General features: G+C 43.7%; 1 long non-coding RNA gene across 1 annotated transcript in view; it reads left to right on the forward strand.

Moving 5' to 3' along the window:
• The first annotated feature begins 15,518 nt into the window (after window positions 1-15,518).
• The window catches only part of LOC119704227, a 39,728-nt gene continuing 34,882 nt past the window's right edge, over window positions 15,519-20,364 (forward strand). The window contains exon 1 of the long non-coding RNA XR_005257874.1: window positions 15,519-15,579. This is a non-coding gene — a long non-coding RNA (uncharacterized LOC119704227). The remainder of the gene's footprint in view (window positions 15,580-20,364) is intronic.

The raw sequence follows: 20,364 nt of genomic DNA on the forward strand, positions 1-20,364 counted from the left end.
TTTAGTTTTCTTTAATTCTCATTCTACAAGTTTTACATTGTTGGGGCCTTTTAAAATAAAAATTCCCATAAAAAAAAAAAAAAAAAAAAAAAAAAAAAAAAAAAAAAAAAAAAAAAAAAGGCCCTTTTCACTTCTGAAAGCAAAGGGAAATTTTCTTGGAAAATTTATCCACTAGGTAAAATCCAGAGTTTTGCTTTGACCCTCACTTTTTACATTTTTAGATTTCTTTTTTAAAGATCTCTGCATTGGTGTAGAACGATTTAAAATTCTTCCAGCAAAGTGCAGTTTTATTGCTCCAGAGGCAGCATAAAGCTGAATGGGTGGCTGTATTTCAAGCAAGGAGCTGTGGGAGAGTGCAGCTTGCAAGTGGCAATAGAGCCCAGAAATTGAACTCTAGCCTTTCTATTCAGTGCTCTTTTTATTATTAAGTCACGGAATAAGTAAAATGTTACAGGGACACTTTAAATCTACACTTGTTTGTACAGCATCCAATGAATATGTGATGGGGAAAGAAAATGAAAAATGTGGGGATGTTGAAAATAAGGAAAAGATTGGATGTTGAAGAATCAAGTGTGGTAAAATATGATACAGTTAAATCTATAATTTTAACCTGAAATGGAGGAGCACATCTTTGGTGCATTCTCATGGTTGTGGGGTGGCTTTGGGGTAGGTGCTCTCTGCTTGCTCAGAGGATGGGACATCTCTGTCCCATTGCAGAAGGTGGCAATAGCCAGAAGCTGCCTCAGCTGTTAAAAAACCTGTTATTTTAATATTGAAGTTCCCTTTTGTTTTGATTTTTTTTTCAGACTTGAAACGAAACAGTCCAGAACTGTTTTGCACAGAACTTTTGCTCATGCTTATGAAAATGTTGTCACAAGTGGCAAACACAGGCGAGGGTCTGGAACCATCATTCACAGCAGCTTCAAGGTAGGATATGAAAGAGGTTTGGGTGGAGGATGCCTGCAGGTTGCCATTAGCACCTCTCAATGATCTGAAGCCTAAATGTCTGGTTGATGGCTCTAATTTAGGCTAATGAGCCTTGCTTTGTTTTTAAGGGCCGAGAAGGTTCATCTGGAGCTGGCTAAGGTTCACCTCCAGGGTTATAGCTTGTTGTTGTTCCTTCTAGAGTAAGACAGTTGGGATAGCACACCCCCAGCATTTTCCCATTGTTTCCCATTAGGGTCCAGCCTTGCTGAGTTTTTTGGGTAAGTATCCCTATCCTGAAAAGTGATAGGACCTCCCAGCATGGGGAAGGCTGGAAGAGGCAAGGGAATGTGACCACTTTTCCAGGCAAGGATAATGAACAACCATTCCTAAAACTGGCACCATGCAGGCTGCAATTTTGAAGTCCTTAGTTGTGCTTTTGTAAGCCATGATAGGCAATAAAATACAAATATTGCTCCTATTCCTATGTCCCTGAGCAGGATGGAAGAAAAACCTGAAAAAGACATTTCCTTGTGTTCTGGGCTGACAGGGACCACAGATTTATTTCTGTTTCTCCCCAGTCCAAACCAGTTCCCTGGTGACCACTACTGGCACTGGAACTTCTATACTCCTATAGTCACCTCTTTGTGCTGGCCTCATGACTGGAAAGTCATGGTGATTTCCCCAGTGGGAGGAGGTGGGAATCCCTAGGCCAGACGTGCTGGGAAAGAATGGAAATGGCAGATTCTCCTGCTATTATTTCTTACCTTGTTTTAGATGTGGTCTAAATGTTCCAAATTCCCTGTAATTTTCTTTCTCCTATTCTGAGAAAACAGTGTTCAATATGGTTTCCTGACAGTGTTTTTAACATGCAGCAGTGGGACAGATGAGAACACTAAGGAGCTTTTGCCTGTGTTTTTGTGCCTCAGATGAGGAGCAAGTGACCCGTGATCTGCCTCATCATTTCTAGTGTTGTAAATAACCACAGTTTGTGTTTTCTGTGGATCAGAGATGGGTGAGTCAAATGGCAGAGAGCACTGAACACAGTCCCATGGCAAGGAGATCCCCCTGTGTACCATGGATTAAATCCTGCAGCCTAAAAAGTGATTCCAAAGTTGTCAGTGGATTCTTGCTCCAGATTTTATGGTGCCCAAGACTGTTGCAGTGCTGCAGTCAGGTGTTGAGCAGCCACAAGAAAATCAAATCTGAGGAGTGAGAAAAGCAAGGTGTACACAAAACCTGTGGGTGGCAAAGGTACTCATCCACAAACCTTCCCCATGGAGCAAAACGAGAGCCAGCTCTGCCTTTTCATCAAAACCAGGAATCACATGAGAGGAACCACAACCCACACAAGGTATCTGCTCCTGGGGTTTTCCTTCCTGTAGCACAGTTGGGTTTCTGGTGCCATTTGTTTCCTGAGCTTGTGGATATGTAATATGAGGCAGAGGATTCATTACTGGGGAGCCACAACTGAGAGATGGATAATATGGTTGGGTGCCAGTGTTAGCCTTGGCCCTGCGTAACCGTCGTGTTGGCAACCCGAGTTAAATTGCTCGTGGCAAAACCAAGAGATTGGTTTTCCTTAGCAACCACTTTGTACCTGCAGAGTGAGTCCAACAAAAGCAGTAGTAAAGTATCATAATGTAAGTACTTTTTTACAGTTACCAGGTCATTCTTGGAGATATGTATGTGTTTATAATTAATGTGTTGCCCCTGTGTGCTGGGTGGCTGCAAGAAGCTGGGCTTTGGAGCATGAAGTAGCTGCAGCCTCCTCCATTGCTGGAGTTCAGGGGGTGTAACAGCCTCTGCTCACACTTTTTGGTTGGGAGGAAGAGCTGCTTTGTCCCCTGCTTTTGTTGTCTGGCCAGTTCTTGGCAGACCTCTGTCATCTCCTCCCATCTGAGGGCACCTTTGCTTCTTGCCTGCCCCATGATTGTGTGAGTGGGGCAGTTGTGGTTGTCCTGCTGGGATTTTTGCCAAACACCATGGCAGAACGTGCTTTTAAACACATTAGATAGCACTAGGGAGCACAGACATGAGCGCAGAAAACTGCTGCTAATACAGATGTATTTTTAATAGATAAAATGTAGAATGGTTGTGGTGGGTGTTCTTTGGTCATGTACTGGCTCTTCAGCCTAGTGCATGATGTGTAGAGCAGATTTCTGGGTGGTAGGGATTTTTTAATTGAAGAAAAAGGAAGTTTCCACATGGAAATCTCAAATTTACTATGGAAAAATCTGATGGGGGTAATCAAAATGCAGCACTGTGTTCTGGGATCACGCCAGTGTGCCAAAGTCCAGCAGCTTCAGCTGGATGCCCTGATCTGAGAACATCACAGTGTTCCATTTTATGTCCCATCCAACATAAACAGTTGTGACTTGATTTTTCTTCTGTAAGAAAATCTCAGTGCTTCAACATTTGGCTGAAAACAAATACCAGTTAATGTTCTTTATGTTTATTAAATAGGAAATCAGTGAGTAAGAAAGGGAGTGTGAAAAATGTTCTATAATAATTTCAGATTTTGTTGATAATGACACAGATCCTTGCCCCAAAATTTTAAATTCAAGCAACTAGCCAACTTATGCAATATTTAGAAAATGTGTGATCTTCTGATTATTCCAGTGGAAAATGTTTAGGAATTTGCAGAGCAGTCTCTGTGGTGATTTAGATGTAGGGATTCATTCAAGCATCTGCTTAAGTCCTGTTGATGCTATAAGACCGAAATCCCATTCCTAAACAGCAGTGCTTTCCCAGGTGAGGATTCAGGTTGGAAAAGTGCTTCCCTGTTGGGTCTGTCTCAAGCTTTTCTCACAACCGCTCCTGCACTGGGGTAGGTGTCCAGGGGGACGGAGTAATTTCCCCAAACATCTCCTTCCTGTTCCCTGCAGCTGGATCCAGTCTTGGCTGTGAGTTGGACACAGTCCTCACGGTTTAGGAAGTGGTTCCTGTAAACCCAGAACAAGGCTAATTTCAGGTTATTAGTGTTTTGGCTCTCAAAGCCTTAGTTTCTTGCTCTGCTCTCTGCTCAAACCCTGGCAGGTGGGTTTGTGAGGTTATTCCTTGTGCAAACATGGAGAATCATTGAATCGTGCAAAACTGCCCCACTGTTTGACCAGGGGAAGTTGGGTAGAACACTTGCCACTGTCTCTCTGCAGAGTTTTCAGTGATTTTCAAAGGACAGTTGACTTTTTCTAAATTTAAAATGTATTTCTATGGAAACTGCAAGGCTAGAAGAATGATTTGAGAAAGTTTCATGCCTATTGGCAGCCCAGATAATGGCAGTAGACAGCCACACAATGATGTGTGAGGTATAGAATCATAGGATCCTCACATGGTTTGGGTTGGAAGGGACCTTAAAGATCTTCTAGGGGGAAACGTTCCATGAGGACAGGTTGCTCCACATCTGAACCAGCCTGGCCTTGTACATTTCCAGGGATGTGTCATCCACACATCCATTTCTCTGGGCTACCTTTGCCAGGGCCTCACCACCCTCACAGGGAAGAATTTCTTCCTAACATCTCACCTAAACCTTCCCTCTTTCAGTTTGAAGCCATCCCTCCCTTATCCTGTCACTATAGTTCCTGATAAAGGAATATCATCCAGACTATGACAACCCCATCATCCTAAACAGTTGAGCTGCAGGTGTGGGCAGATGGAACAGAAGATGTGTCCAGCATTCTCCACTCAGCCTGCACATTCTGGCCTAATGTTCCAAATGGGATCATGGGCAATCACAGCCCCTGGTGCTGGGGAATAACCTGAGCAAACTGGAACCAGGGAACGGAAATGGGATGTGATCAAAGCACCCGGAGGAGCGAAGCCTGTGCAGCACTTGGTGCAAAAACTGCAGCGTGCCCTTGTCTGGGCGCAGAGGTCGGTGGTGGTGCAGTGCTTCCACAGCAGTGCCTGCATGGAGGCTATTTCCGACTCCCATAAAAATCTTTATGTCTCTGTGATCAGGATTCGGTGATGCAAATTTGCTGTGTCAAAGGAAGATGCCGCTGTAAATGAATTAGTACAAGAAGAACTTCTTATTTAAGAAGTGCTGACTCTGCGCTCTCCCCTATGCCCTCGCTTTTAAAATTGAAGGCTGGGTTTGCTGCTTGCTATGATCTATATTTAGATACTTATAAATGAAGTTTTGCAGTCATATGGCTGCATTCTTGTACAGCTTCATGAAGCTGTTTTTTCACATTACAGAGATTTATACGTTTGCGTTTACATATTGCAGGTGTTTCCATAAAAGCTCAGGGTAGACACATCCAGGATGGCCTGAAAGAAAATGGAGAAGTGCTTAAAATGTTACTGAGCACACTTACAAATATCGTCCTGGGGCAGAAGAGTGAAGTCACTGCACGAACAAGGGAGGACAGACAGGTAGGATTAATGGATGTGGATTTTTCAGGGGCACACCTCCCTACAGAGGGTTGACTTGTGCAGGAGGAGGACAGCATCCCTTTTGGGATGTATCTTTTGCAATGCTCCCTGTAAACTGCTGGGCCCCCAGCAGAATATTTCAAAATGTCAGAGAGTGCTGCAGTGCTGAGCTCATGCTCTGTAAGTGATAGTCTGATGAATTATGTGCTGTACACACTACACACAAATCCTGTCCCAACCAGCCCTGGAAGAGGAGATAGCACTCTTGCTGGTGTGTCCTCTGCTCCAGGAACCTTGCCAGCAGGACACACCATAATTCATGCTCTGCTGATGCTTTATAAAAGTTGCAGCCTGTACTTTGGCTGCTGTGCTGCTGACCCCAGCATCCATGTCAGCCTGCAGCCCCTCCATGCCTGAACTGACTGCAGTTCCCTGTGCCTGTCCTGGGAAGGCGAATGCATCAACTGGCCCTTAGCTGGTACAGGTAATGCAGGCAGGCAGGCAATCCTGCCTTGCCTGGCCTCTGCACTACATCCCACCAAAGGTCAAGGCTCTCCCTGCTTTCAGGCAACCCCCAGCTTTGCCCTCATGGCTGCAGAAGCCTACAGCTCAATGCAGAAAACATGGTGGGAACTCATAGGGCTTCTCCTTAACTTAAGAACCCCTTTAATCTCTGCTGAGTTACAGCTACCAAAAGCAAGGGGTTATCAGCACTTGATTTATCCTGTTTTGGGGCTCACCATAAAGCTGTAATGCAGCATCTTCCATGAGGAAGTGCCTGAGAAACAGGAGGTTTCCTGCAGTGAAGGAGCAGACTAACAGTATGGGATGATAGGGGAATTTCATGCGAAGCTAAAACACTCCCAAAACACTGAAGGGGAATGGCAGGAGTTTGTGCAAGAATGGTGAGAAAGAGTTTGGCTGTGCAGAAGAGTGGTTTCTTCCACTTCTCATCCCCTTTTCCATGGTGGGCTGTGAGCCTGGCCTAAGGCAGACACTGTTCAAACTGTTCTTTGAAAAGGCAAGGCAAGGTGGAGGGCAGCCAGGTGGGCAAGCAGGGTCAGGAGCAGGCAGGTGACTGTCCTGGCCAGCACACCCGAGGTGCCAGTCTGCCCTTTTTTGAGACTTTTGCCTTTTTGGAGACTTCTTGGGGAGCTAAAAATCCCCAATTTCTTGGGGCCACAGACCAGGCCTGGTGCTGGCCCAAATGTGGGTCAAGAGTGACACCCTGTGGACAAGTTACTCTTTTTCGTAACCTTACAGGATTTCTCGCCGGATCCTTTTCGTCTGCCTCTTTATTCCCCCTCCCCAGAGTTTTCCTGTCCCAACTCTTCTCCTTTCCCACCCCAGGTGTTGCCGCTGCGAGCCCCGCAATGCTCAGGGGCCGGCATAATCTCATCGCTTTAGAAGTACAGACTTAGGGGATGAGACCGAAATCTCCCTTTCCCTTTTGTTCCTCTTTGCTTTTCCCCAATTTTTATAGTTGTTTTCCCCCATTTATATTTGGTTTCGGTCCTGCAGCTCAGCGAGGAGCAGCGGCTCCTGCCCCGCCGCGGTCCCCCAGCTCCGCGGCCGCGCAGCTCCGCAGCCGGAGCCGGGTGCGCTCCTGGGGCTCGTAAATCTACTGCCTGCTCGCAAAATTTGGCAACTATGAACCCCAGCTGTCTGTTAAACCGGGAGAAAAACTGCGTGGGCTTCCCCCTCAGCATTTCTCTTCTGGTCACTCTAATGCTCCCTTCCCAATCCTGGTGCTGGGGTTACACCGTGCTGTCCTGATTTTCGTGGTGTTATTCCGGATTGACACCAACTGACAACATGGAGCAGGTACAGCTCTATTTTAAGCAAATAATTTTGTTTTATATTGGTGAGAAAATCCTCATCACTCATTTAATTATGCAGATCTAAAAGAAACTATAACGTCTTGGCACACCTGAATGCTGGGAGTGGGAAAGAGAGGGGTGTCAAATCCTTCCAAGAACTTATGCCCTTTCTTATCCCTAGCAGTTTAACCCTGCCAAGACTGCACAGACCAGAATATCCATATATCCGAAACAGAGCCTGGATGGAGATTCCTAAATGTCCACAAAAGCAGCAAATAAAACAGCGGTAATTCTTTCCAATGACATTTATATGCTGCCATGAACTCTGCTTTAGCTGGTGTAGTTTAGGGCTTTTAGAAAACATGACTTCAGAAGAAATAACTACTGCAGGTTTCTGATGAGAGGAACTGCAAATTTTGCCTGGACTCCTACAGAGATTGTCTGCCATTTTCCATTGTATTCAAAATCCTGGAGAGGAAGAGGTATCCTAACAAAAAGAGATATTTTTATGCCCTTAGGTCATTCTCAGCATTTTCTAGGCCTGAGCATTTGCATCTTTGTCAGGTGCAAAGAGAAAAATAAGATCTCTAGTCCAGCTTGGGCATGCTATAAGAAATAAGAAGTAGAAAAAATTTTAAAAACATCTGCATTGTTCTGGGAATTTCCTAGTGAACATCAGGAGTGGTAAGATCCACCAGGTAAAGAATGTGGGAAAAGAAGCAGAAGAGTAGGTTGGCTGATTGGTTGACCAAGCAAACAATGAAGGTTGAGAAAAACAGAGATTGGAGACCCCAAAGTGAGCACAGGAAGCCGTGTGCCATCTCCAAGATGTGGTAAGGCTGAAAAATCCCCTCTCCTTTTTTATGAACCAAAGCCACACATTGGTGGGAAACATTTCATCCCAAATTCTGCCTCCTTGGTTCAGGTTAGGCCACTCTGGCTACAGAAGGGTGTTTTCTTGTGTCCCTTTCTTGTGTCATGGGGGGACAATAGAGCCCTTGACATGGCAAGGTGATACAGTTCACCCCAGAGGTGACTGCAGTCCACAGGAAATTTATGGCTTGAAATCTCCATCATTATATTGGATGGTCTTGCTAAAGATGTGCAGCCCAAAGTCTGTCTTGCACCAGGAAGCTGGGGGGAACAGCCCAGCTACAGCAGCTCTTGGCAGAGTTAGAAACAGGGTCAGGCCATGAGGGCCCAGCTTGGAATTTAAAGTCGGTCTACTTGAGGTAAATAAAATAACTGCTCTGCCTAGTTTGCAAAGGATCATTTACTTTTCTGGAAAGGAGAGTATGTTTTTGGAAAGTGTACAGGCATCTTTCAGGATGAAGGGCTCTGTGTGCAACAATCAAGTTTTTACCTTTTGATTAGCAAAGCTTTATAAAGAATTTCAATTCTGAATTACTAAACAAAGAAACTATACAAGCCCCAGATGAGATTTAAACAGTTTCCAAAAGACATTAAAAAAAGAGAAAAATACTGGGCCACATGTTTTTTCTTATGTCTCCTGAGTCCATTTATTCCAGACATCTGACATGCAATTCAAATTTCCAATAGTTTTAGGTAACCATGTCCAATTTAGAAACCACAGCCCTCAGCTAAGCCTACCTACCTCCCAAATCAATCCAGAAACCAGAGCACTTGCTGATATTCTGCACTTTCAGCCTTGCAGAGCTTTGTTATATGTGTGCTATACATACTTGGGTTGAGTTTTCTGGCTCCGTGCAATCCATTTAGATGCATTTCATAGACCTGCAGTCAGTGGTCACAGACAGATAAAGTATAGCTCCTAATGGAGAGCCTGTTCATGCTTTCAAAGAGTAAAACCACTATAAAATTGATCTGCTCCTTTGAGATGCCTTTGACAGTGGTGCTTGTACGGCAGTTCAGATGAGACGGAAGCAAAGGGCTCCCTGTGGACGAAGAACTAATGAGTTTTATTTCTGGCTCTGAAACTTGGGCTCATTCTTAACCTTTCTGTGCCTGAAAGTTTGTATCTCAAAAGTGGAGGTAAAGCAAGGGCTTTTTGATGGGCAAAGCCAAACTACAGTGGAAATCCCAAGTTCAGGTATGGGCAGATAATGTCCTGCTATGTGCCCTTTCCTAACTGCCTGCAGAAACCTCCTTGGTGAGGATTTAATCATGTTTGGGGGGAGGTAAGTTTGGCAAGGGTTGCATTAGGTGATGGTTTCCACACCACCCTTCTCACTTCAGTCCCTAAAACCTGTGGGTTCATCCAACCCCATACACCCCCGCACTCTGACTGAGCTCATCAATCAGGACATGCTCATCAATCAGGACATGCTCCTCCTGCAGAGCTTGACATCAAAAATCCTCCCTGCCAGTGCCCCAAGGAAATAGTAGATGGTCAGGTTGAACCTCCAGGAGAGCTTGGTTGAAAAAAAATTACGGAGCAGATTCTCTACTGCTCTCAACATCAGAAGGGACTTATCAGCCTCCAGAAGTGAATCCTGTTTGGCTGCAAGTGGCCATCATTTTCTCCTGTAATCCCTCATTCATCTTATTTATTTTTAGCTTTCCAGTCCTCTTTCCAGAGGGAGCACTTGTATGCACTCACAAACTCTGCTATTGGGGAAAAAATAGGATTTGAATCAAATTTATTGCTGTTAATTCCTTTCATAGACATCATGAATCAGAAGGGGCAGCTAGAGGTGATGAAATGCCTGTTCATCCACAGCCTTTGACACCACTGATCAGAGAAGGGGCCAGCAGTTGAGCTGGTCCCTGGTAGGATTTAGGGGCTGGGAACACAGGAAAACAAAGGGGAGAGTTGGAAAAATTTCTGGATGATTTTGTTGTTCCTTACAGTTTTCCTGAGCGTGTTCCCCATTCTCCTTCCTGCAGAGATGATCTGAGCAGAATTTCCCTCCTTAAAAATAAAAGGACTAAACAAGACAATAGAATGAATTAAGGCATTCTCAGCTGACGCCTGGTTTGGGATGATATTTATGTTCTTTGGTGTCAATTGTAACAGCCCCACTGACTTGGGAGGATAACCCTGATTTTAAGGACAATCTCTGCAGAATGCAATGTATTTTAAGCAGAAAACAAGTGGCCAGATTATGGTCCCCCAGTGCAAACACAACAACAGACTTTCTTCAGCCTCTTTTTCTATATATACCAGGGCTGTGAAGTAAAGAGGAAAACGCTGAGTCTGCTGAAAACTGTTCAGATTCTTGTGGGTGCTTTGGAGAAGCTGGTATACAATTTTGAGGCTGTTCTTTCTGCTGGCAAATTAACAGCTTAGAAAAATTACAGCGGGGGGAGGGAAAAAAGAAAAAAAGGAAATTCTATTAATGAAACAGAACAATGAAAATCAAAGCTAAAGATGGAAGGAACTGAGTGGGCCCCATCCAGTTCATTGCCTGCTAGGCTGGATTTCTGCCTATAGTAATTTATGCCATAGCCTTGGAAGTGAAAACAGATTTCATTTACTACTGAACAGTACTACTCTGTGTAGAGAGAGTTCGTGGCCTCACAGCGTTTCTGTGAAGGTATTGTGGGATTATTGCTCTCACTTTGCAGATGGGCCTGGTAATGCTGCTTGAATTCTTAAATTTAGGCTCTGGAGAGGGGGAATCTGAATTAGGACTTGAGTGTCTGAGGACTGTCCCTTGTGTCCTGCCCTCACATGGCCAGGTGACTGCAGGAAGTGTTGAGATCCTTGAGGTCCCAGCTAGCACCACTGTTCATGTGTGCAAGCCTCTGCATCAGGATCATCCTTGCTCCAGGGATTTATCCCTCAAGGGTTTGACAGAAGACTTGGACAGAAGATGTTCCTCCAACTTTAAATACACCTTGAAAGGGAAAAGTACTCTGAAACTCTTGGCTTGCTTTCCTTTCTCACTAGTCTGGTACCAGGCAGAGCCCAAAAACACCTCCTGCCCTTCCAACAAACATAAAGACAGAGAGTGGTGAGTCCCTGCCTGCCCACATCGCCAACACTGCCACAGGCACAACCTTCCTCAGAGGAGTTTGGCAGTGAAAATGCACATGTTGAGAGAAAAAAAAAAAAAAAGAAAGAAAACAGGTAAAATTAGCATTTGGAGAAACTTCCTATGGAAAAAAGCTATGTTTCCCGAGAGCAAAATGAAAAAAAAAATCCCAACCCTCAAACCCAAGCTTGCAAAGTCTGCTGTAATTTATGATTTACCATATGAATCTAACTATAGAACTTCATTTAAAAATTTTATAAAGATTGTAAATCTACAGTAAAATGTTCTAGGGACAATCTGCTGGCAGAAACCCATTCTCCAGACTGACCTATGGGGGAACCAGCTTGTCAAGGGCTTGATCTGGAGCCCACTGAAGACAATGGAAATGCTCTCATTGACGTCAGTGGCCTTTAGATCAAAAAGCCCCCAAAGCTCAGCATGGAAAAATGAGTCCTAAGGAGAAGCAAACTGCTCTAATCAATAGATGTTGCTGGATGAAGGTCTTTAACAATAGTTTAATGGGCCATGATGAGCTCCTCTGGACACTTTTATTTGGTATTGTATGTATCTTATAATCTTTCTCCTGAAACTTTTAATGGAATTTATCTCGCTGGAGAATTTGGGAGAACATCTGCTGCAAATGATGGGTAAAGACATAAGCTGTTGTGGGTGGGGTGAGCCTCAGGAGGTTCACAGTTTGGGTTTGGCTTCTGCTTCAGATTCTTATCTGAACTATACAGATCTCCTGTGGCTGCAAAAATTGGACTGGAAATCACAAGAGTACGAGCCTTCTTGTGAGATTTCCAGCACTTTTCTTATGGTTTTGACTGAACACCAGATGTGGAAAAAATATTTAACAAAACTGGATGCAGTTTTTTTCATGTCTGTTTCTAAAAAGAGATGAAGGTTCAGGAATCTAATTTTATCCTTTCCAGTTTCACTCCTTGGTATGATTCTGTTCTAGTTAAAAAAAAATGCAATTTAAACCCAGAATATAGCTATTGCAACCATTCCCCAAAGAATCGTTCAAGTAGATGAAACTACAAACATTACATTGACTATAAATTAAAACCTTCTGCCTTTGGCAAGTGGAGTGCAAAAAATGACCAGGGTGAATGGTGACCATTAGGAAACATCTACTAATGTTCTTTCCTTTCAAAGATTATTTTTATTTGCTTTGCATGCAAGCCTATTTGCATTTTTGACCCGTTCCTGCCTGCTTCCACAATAAAACCAGGCTTTTAGGCTTTCCCTAGCACAGATATTTTTGAGAATACTTTGAGCAATTCTGCTTGCCATGTGGATTTTTTAAATTTTACGCCAGAATTCAAAATCACCTATAAATCTAATAGATTTTGCAGGCTGCTTGCACAAGCCTGCATTACTTTTTGGGTGTAACACCAGTACTGGGATGCCGAGTCACTAATCAATGGCATGTTCTTCTAATCCAGATGTTCCATATGTTCTTTGTGGACAATTCACAGCTGGAAAGGAGGGTCATATTAGCTGGTTTGGAGGGTTTATTAGCTGGTTTGCTCTAGCTGTAATGCCTACTCACATTTGCATTTAAACTGGTGGTCTTTCATCAGAGAGGGGAACAAAAGGTTTGTTTGAAACCAAATAGGTAAAGTAGGTTAGGGTAGCTCTTAAGTCATAGGAAGATTTCACAACATGTGTAGGCAACTTTGGGAAGTAGAAAATGGCCTGAAGTGAAGTGAATGACCTGTCTTGAAGGATTTTAATCACTAGCACTGGGAGTAAAACTGAGCAACAGAGTCAAACAAATCAAGCGAGGAAAACAAGTTTAAAAGTGGCACTGACCTTGCTCAGATATTTTATCACTTATGACTGACTCTGAAATTTTTGGTCTCAGTTCAGAACAGCAAGTTTGTCCCTGTGGGGTATATAAAGGCCAGGCCAAATGGAACTGAGCTGGCACTTCTTTCAAACTCCTCATTTGGTGTGTAATCTCACATCCAAGTCAAACAGGACGGATGAAAAAGTGGAGTATTATGTCATCCAGATTCTGTGGAACAGTGAGCTGTAGCTCCGGCGCCTGAGGAGACTGTCTAGAACTCATCATGTCTTGTCCTTTCACTGTATTTTTGGCAATATTGGGAAGTTTTCTTCAATGATCTAGAGCCAAGCTTCCTGTGAAACTCCACTGTCATTTAACAAGCAGCAAATAAACCAATTAATAATGGGAAGAAGCACCTCCAAAGCATGGACACCAACTGGAAAAAAAATGGGGAAGGAAAACTCCAGGTTTTTTCCTTAATCCTATTAATTATAGGGAAGGAGTGGCTCTGGTGATGTCTCAGAGATTTTCTAGCTATCTCTTTGGGCCTAGGGAAGGAGTGGTTTGGGAAGTGTGATGTACCAAGACCTCTGCTTGTGATGGAGATGGGGCTCCCAGTGCTGTTGAGCACGGGGAAGGTTTTGTGCTGGGAGAAGCAGCTTTCTCAGGAGCTGGTTTCTGTGTGTGCATGGGGAGGTAAAATTGTTCAGCTTCTTCCTAGTGGTCTAGGAAATGGCCACCAAGATGGGCCCTTCCAGAAAAATCCTGGGTTTTGAAATGCAGCTTGGAAGAGTGCTAAAAACGGCTGCAGAAAAGGGTAAAGAGTTCTCCTACTGCTCTCCCCAGGCTTTGCTCCCAGAGCTGTACCTCCAGCCCATGTGGAAATAGTTACCTCCAAATAACACATCCTGCGGGACTATTTCTGGTCATTTCACAGAAGCCTTATTAAAAAATAGAGAGTTTATTAACCTGAGATTCAGGGACTCAGCTTCATGATGAAGGCTGTAAACTCTCAGCCTATGGTTCAGTTTCACAGGGATGATTTGAGGGTTGGAAAAGGAAATCTTGTGGAGAGAGGCTTAAGGTGCTCCATTTGGTGAACTTAGCAAAAAAAGCAGATCAGGCAGAGCCCTGACTCTGGGCAGAAAATGCTTCTGGAGGAAAAAATACTGCATACAAAAGGGCTTTATAGTCTAATGGGGGAAAACATAATGAGATGCAATGGCTGGAAATTTAAGACAGGCAAAATTGAGAGATTGGGAAGGGAGAGGGGGCAGACTGTTGAAGGGGGCAGGGGATTTGTCATCCTTTTGCATCTTGAAATCAGAACTGGAGGCCAGCCCAGATGACTGGTGAAACATATAGTAGTAGGCTCAATTAGTGAGTGAATGTGTGAAATTATTTTCTTGGGGATTTATATTGAGCGTTAAACTAGATGAGCTGAATTGTCCCTTTCAGCCTTAAAAATGGAGGAAAGATGCCAGAAAAGGAGCTAAATATCCAAATTCTACCAAATTGCAATAGCTGGAGCCTCTGGGCCTCTTTGAGAATGGCATAAGTGAAAGGAGAAAGGCTATTCTGGCCACTGGGTGTGTGGAGGGACAGACAGAATGAGGGATGCCATCACATGCCTCCAGCACAAACCCAGTTGTAGCTGCTTTTCCTTCTTGGGCCCCCCCAGCACACTTTTCTTTTTTATATATTTTATTTTTGAAACTAAAAATACATCCTCAGAGGCATTAGTCACTCTGCCCACATATTAATAAATTGCATAATGATGCCACCAAGCATCCAAAAACCTTTCAAACTGTTATATATTATTTCTTTCAATAATATTCTAAGAGGCCAGTGAGGCTTAATGGAGCCACATGGTATTGTATTTAATCCAGAAATCTGGAACTGTCTAAAATCTCATATATAAATTAAGATAATATACAATATGTTTTTTCATTTAATTTGGTTTTCCCCATTTGGGCAAGCTATAACTCTGTAAGGCTGTGTCTTTTGCAAGGGATTTTTGTCTACCAAATCGTAGATTTGTAATGTTGCTCTTGCTTTTAATTGCCTGGGGCTGTTCCCCATAATAACTCAGCCAGTCCTTTGCCAGCTAAAGGAAAGTTTAATGGAACCGCAGTTTAATTGGGCAAAGTTTAGAAGTTATGCAAGTTACAAAGTTTCCTGGGACTTTTCCTTACAGCCTCTCCCACAAGGCTCTGTTGGCATTGCTGCAGGGAATGTCACTGCCATGCCATGGAGATGGGTGACCTCGGCAGAGCAGTGGGCAGTGATTTGCAGGTGGCTCCTTCGTGACTCTCCTTGGGCTCAGCTGGGTGTCTGGCATTTACACACAGGAACTTTTAGGACATCAGGAGCCACTGAGTAAAAAAGAACCCAAATATTTCCTATGCTGGAAAAACATAAAGTCTTTCTTTCGATCTGGGATATGGGTATGAGGCTTGCTTTCATTAGTGTCACCTCTGGACAGGTCCACCTCTCCTGTACAGTGTCTGCAGGAGGTTTTCACATGTTCTGTCAAGCCATGGCAGATATCACAGGCTATGAGATAAGGTGTCACTAAATGTTGCCTTTTCCTCCTTTCTTTTCAAGCTCCCTTCATGCCTTTGGAAGCCCTGGCTATCACAACACCAGGGTGGAACAAGACTGTGGAACAGGAACTATCTAAGTCAGGACCACAATTCAGGTACCTTCTTTTTCTTCCTATAATCTGCAAACCCAGTAACCTCAAAAATTGCCGGTTTTCAAGCTAAAGTGCTTCAGGAGATGGAGGGAGAAAAGTGTATGTTCTTCGGTGTGCTCTGCTCTGCAGTTTGACATCCTGGAGGAGAAGAAAGCCAGGTGTGGAAACAAAGTGAGTGAGATGATTTCTTGCGGGGTCAGTAGAGTAGATGCAACAGAGGTGCTGAAATGTGGGGCATACCTTTCGTTTGAGGGAATGCGTAGGAGAATTAAACACGTTCTGGAAAGCAAGAGGCCTGTGCATTATGAGGGAACAACTCTGAATCATATGGGCCCAGGTTTCGGTTGATCAGGTGAATAAAACCTCTTTCAGGATTTAATACCTCTGCTCATCATTTCTGGTGGTTTGGATTTGGTTTTTTTTTTTCAGTTGGCTTTTAATTTTCCTTGGCTTTTAATTTTCCTTGGCTTTGTCAGGACTAGGTCTGACTTTGAGCAGGGATATTCTCCAGGCTGTAATCTAGTTTTGACAAATTTTTGGTATAAGCAGTGTGTACAGAGGCCCCATGCTCTCCTCATATCTACAGGATTTGTCCAGTTTTGGGAAGCTGTGTGATAGATGCCTTTAAATTCCCAACCCTCCCTGGTTTCTTTCCCTCCCTTCCCAATGCCCTGCTCACCAGAAGTGCAATCCACATCTCTCTTGTCACTTAACTGATTATGTACAAAACTGCTTGGCTCCTGTGTCCCAATTCCTCTCCAAACGGCATTGCTGCTGCTGCACGGATCAAACTGCACTTGTAATAAGCATCTCAAGGTACTTTATTGAACACCAGATTCATTAAACTAAGATTTTCCCCCCTAGAAACATCTGGGTGATATAACCAGATGCGTCTTGGTGTCACGAGCTCCATCATGGGGGCAGGTTGGGTCACAGCAGGATGAATTGCATGGGAGGGAGGAAGATTATCCATGAAACTTCATAAGCAGAAGCTGTGCAGAGAAAAACAGGAGTGAGCTTGAGCCCTTGAGGCCACCACAGCCCCATCACCTCTGGCCAGGAGGCACTGAGCTATATTACACCTTCCCCACCACCTCTGTCCCCTCCTGGGTCCTTTGGGACCCACAGGGAAAGGCCAGATTTGCTCCTGGGGCGCTAGTCCAGCCCTTGTAAAACGTTATTGCAGGGGTCAAGTGAAAACTGACTCATTTTTGAGCAGGAGAACACGGTCATTTTCTTGTAGCCGCGTAATTCCTTCATTTTTTATTGGTGTTGTTATAAACCAACTTCTCCGAGGTGCTGGGACTTCTCCTATATTACATCCCTGTTCCCATCCGGTTCCAACAATAAAACCCTTGCCTTTTTTGATCTCTGGCTTTCATGCTTGCTGACACACTCTGGAAAATTTAAGAAGGGCGCAAGGAATGGGTTAGTCACACTTGTTAATATTTATCCCATTGCAGAAAGAGCAGGGCTGACCTCAGAGCTTGGGCTTTGGAGAATAGTTATGAGAATGATTCCACCCAGCTGAAACGAAATCTGCATGCAAAGCTCGTTTGGTGCCTGGAAAGAGCTAGAAGGAAATAAAGGTCTTAAATGATATATTTCCGCAGTTAACGTTTTGTCCTGTTTACAGAATCTCACCAGAATACTGGGGGTTTTGTTTTGTTCATGTGTTTTTCATAACGATAAATATCCATGCAGTTTAAACATTTTCATTAGATTCAGACAAGAAGGAGGATGTGGGATTGTTTTTTTCTGTAATTGTTAATCTCTCCATTTTTTTAATGGTTTTTCTCAAAACACTCTTCAGAAATAAAATCTCAGGTAAATCAAAGGGACAGGGAAAGTAATTCTCTTAAATTATTCTTAGAGCAATTTTGAGTAATGTAGGTTAAATTAAAAAAATATACAAGCAAGATATTTTGGCTGGGAAGTATGTGTAATGTATGAACAGCAGGAAAAAAAAAGCCTTCCTTTCTAAATAGAAAATCTTTGAAAGTAACAGGGGGAAACGGATGGGAAGGGCTGAAGTCCATATATTCCCACCTCCTCCGCCTTGTGCTCTCTTAAAGGTGAGCTGCAAAATGCAAAAGAGAAATGTGTTAAATTCAGATGACTCGCTCGGGTGTCAGGAAGTGGCTCGAACAACCACACGAAGTTAACTAACACATTCCCTTTTTTTTTTTTTTTGTTCATCCCCTCCCTTCCCTGCTTTTCTCGTGAAATCTGGTTTTTTGCTGCTGTGGTTTCTGCCTCCAGGCGGGAGCGCAGCCACTTGTCCACCCAAGCAGCACCCCGAGACCTCCCCATGGCTTGCAGGAAGCCAAGAATTTCTGGGAGGATCTTCCAGAAAGTAAGAAAGGAGGAGAATTTTAGAAAATGTATTCCTGATCTAAACAGCCTGGCTGCAGGAGAAATGAGATAAGCTCTGAGGGATGGCATGTTGGGGTTTGTGTTGCTTTGCTGCTCATCTTTTGTCTGGTCAATCAATCTTATTATCATCCACCTGCTCTGTTCCAAGTCTTCCTCAGCATCATGGTTCATGCCGTTCATGGGGTTGAGTATCCTAGTCTCAGGAACCTGAAATGTGAGTAGTGCTGTGTCTGTCATCTGCCTTCAGTCAAGGCACAGAGAGAATGGGGAGTTGTATGTGGAGAAAGACTTTTGGAGCTGCAAGTGACAGAATTTGGTTTGCAGTTGGATGTGTGTGGTGGGAATAAGTCTCATTTAGAGGACTTTGAAAGTTGGTCTGGTGACCAAAAGCAAGACCCCCACATCCATCAGAAATAGTGCCACCGCTCTTTGCAATGATTCCTATCCCATGGACAGGAGCCCTGCAGAACCTCATTAAAAGGTGCAGACACATGGATGTTTCTCATTAGCTTCCACTTTTCCCTCTGGAACTGCTTCCCATGCCTTTTGCCCACAGCTTGGCAGTAGGTGTGCTAAGGAGAAGGTTTAAATCTAAATGGAAGGGGGTTATCTGATTTACAGTAAGTAGATTTTTCATTTCAAATGGCAACACGCAGAGCCCTGCACATTACCTTGCATCAATATAATACACATGCACACATGCCATGCTTTTATGCCTAGGATATAAAAATAATAAATTATTGCAATGCTGTGTGTCTGCGTAGAGCTAACTCATGTAATACAGCACGTTTATCAAAGGACACTCCTTAATTGCATACTAGCATTTTTTAATTAGTCATTAAGTTGTAAGACTCTGTCTCTCTGCTGATTTATGTTCTCCTTATTTACAGTGTGAGTGACTTCTGCAGCAATTCCTGATTTTAGTTTTCTATTCTTTAACAATACACAAGATTTCAAAATTGGGTTTTTTGGGGGAGGGATTTTGTTTTAAGAATAAACCCAGTTATACATCTGGGACTCTTTAACCAAGGAAAGCCAAAATAGTGTATGAAAACAATGGCTGTTCTCCCCCTCTTAGGAACATTTTCGTTCTGTTTTCCCCTCTAACAAATTTATCAGAACTGTTCATTCTCTGTTACAGCCAGAGAAAAAAACTGTGGATTTGGGAACACCTTTATAGTTTAGTCTCTGGAAGAGAGGTAGGTAAATTGAAATAAAAAGAGAAAATTAATATTAATTTGCATTTCTCCTTTGGGAGAAAGATTAAATGAATTTTAGAAGGAGGTTCTGCTCCTACTTAGTGTTGAACTTGATGAAGTTGCCCAGCTGATCACAGCTCAGTGGAGGAGGCATAGCATTTGATAAAACCTCAGCAAAGGGAATTCAAGCAGCAATCCCCTTGCAGGGAAAGGGGTTATTAATGCTGAGGATCACTGCTCCTTTGAGGGTTTAGCTTTATTTTTTCTTTCTGGTGTAAGCAGTTGTCAGCAATGGAGAGAAGTTAATACAACAGTGTGGGGGCTCCAGGCCAAATGCATGGAACATCTGTCTTCAGGCACTTGTGGAAGTGTTTAGGATGTGTCTCCTGTGTCCTCCTCCATCAGGAACAGCAGTGGTCCATGGCTTACCAGTGGATGCTCCCAACTCACCCTGAGAGTCACTGGTTGGTGACACCAGAATGCCCTGGCGACAGGACACAGTGACAAGCCCTGGGCTGATGTGCCCAAGGTTCTGCACACTACCATGTCTACGGTACCTTCAGCTTCATAAACCTGCTACCCTACATCATAAACTCATAAAACCCTCAAGAACCTGCATTTTCCCCTGCTCCTTTCTTTTTCAAGGTGAAATAACAATTTGCCCTTCACAACCTGCTCTGGCAGCCCAGTGGAAAGACAAGGATCTTGTACTGCACCATCGTACCCAAACCTGTGAGGTGACAGCTGGTTGTTGCAGGAGATGAGAAAGGAAACTGATTTAGTCAAGGGTTTTTACATCAAGTGTTGATGCCAAAATATGTTCCTGCACATAGCAGCAGTAGCAGAGCTGGTGCAGTAAGGGTCAAGGGAGCTGTTTAAATTGCTGCATTATCCTGCATCCCTCTCAAAAGCCTGTCTTCCTCTAAAAATCCTCCTCTGACATGGCCATGCCAATAGCAGGGTGTTGTGACCACTATACTGCCAGTAGCCCTATTTTTCATTGCCACTTACCTTTTCTGTTCTGCAGGGCTGATTTCTCTGGCTTTATTTATTCCTCAATTAATGCAGCACAGCCATGCCATGGTTTCCCTTTGGCAGGAGGCATTGCATAGCAGGACTCATGTCTGCAACTCTGCAACAAGCACCTCCAAAATGTCCATTCCCGTGCGAGCCAGTAACCTCCTCTTTGTAGCCTCCCCCAATTAACCTGCCC

This window comes from Motacilla alba, chromosome 8 (genome assembly GCF_015832195.1).
Source record: "Motacilla alba alba isolate MOTALB_02 chromosome 8, Motacilla_alba_V1.0_pri, whole genome shotgun sequence".
Classification (NCBI taxonomy): Eukaryota; Metazoa; Chordata; class Aves; order Passeriformes; family Motacillidae; genus Motacilla; species Motacilla alba.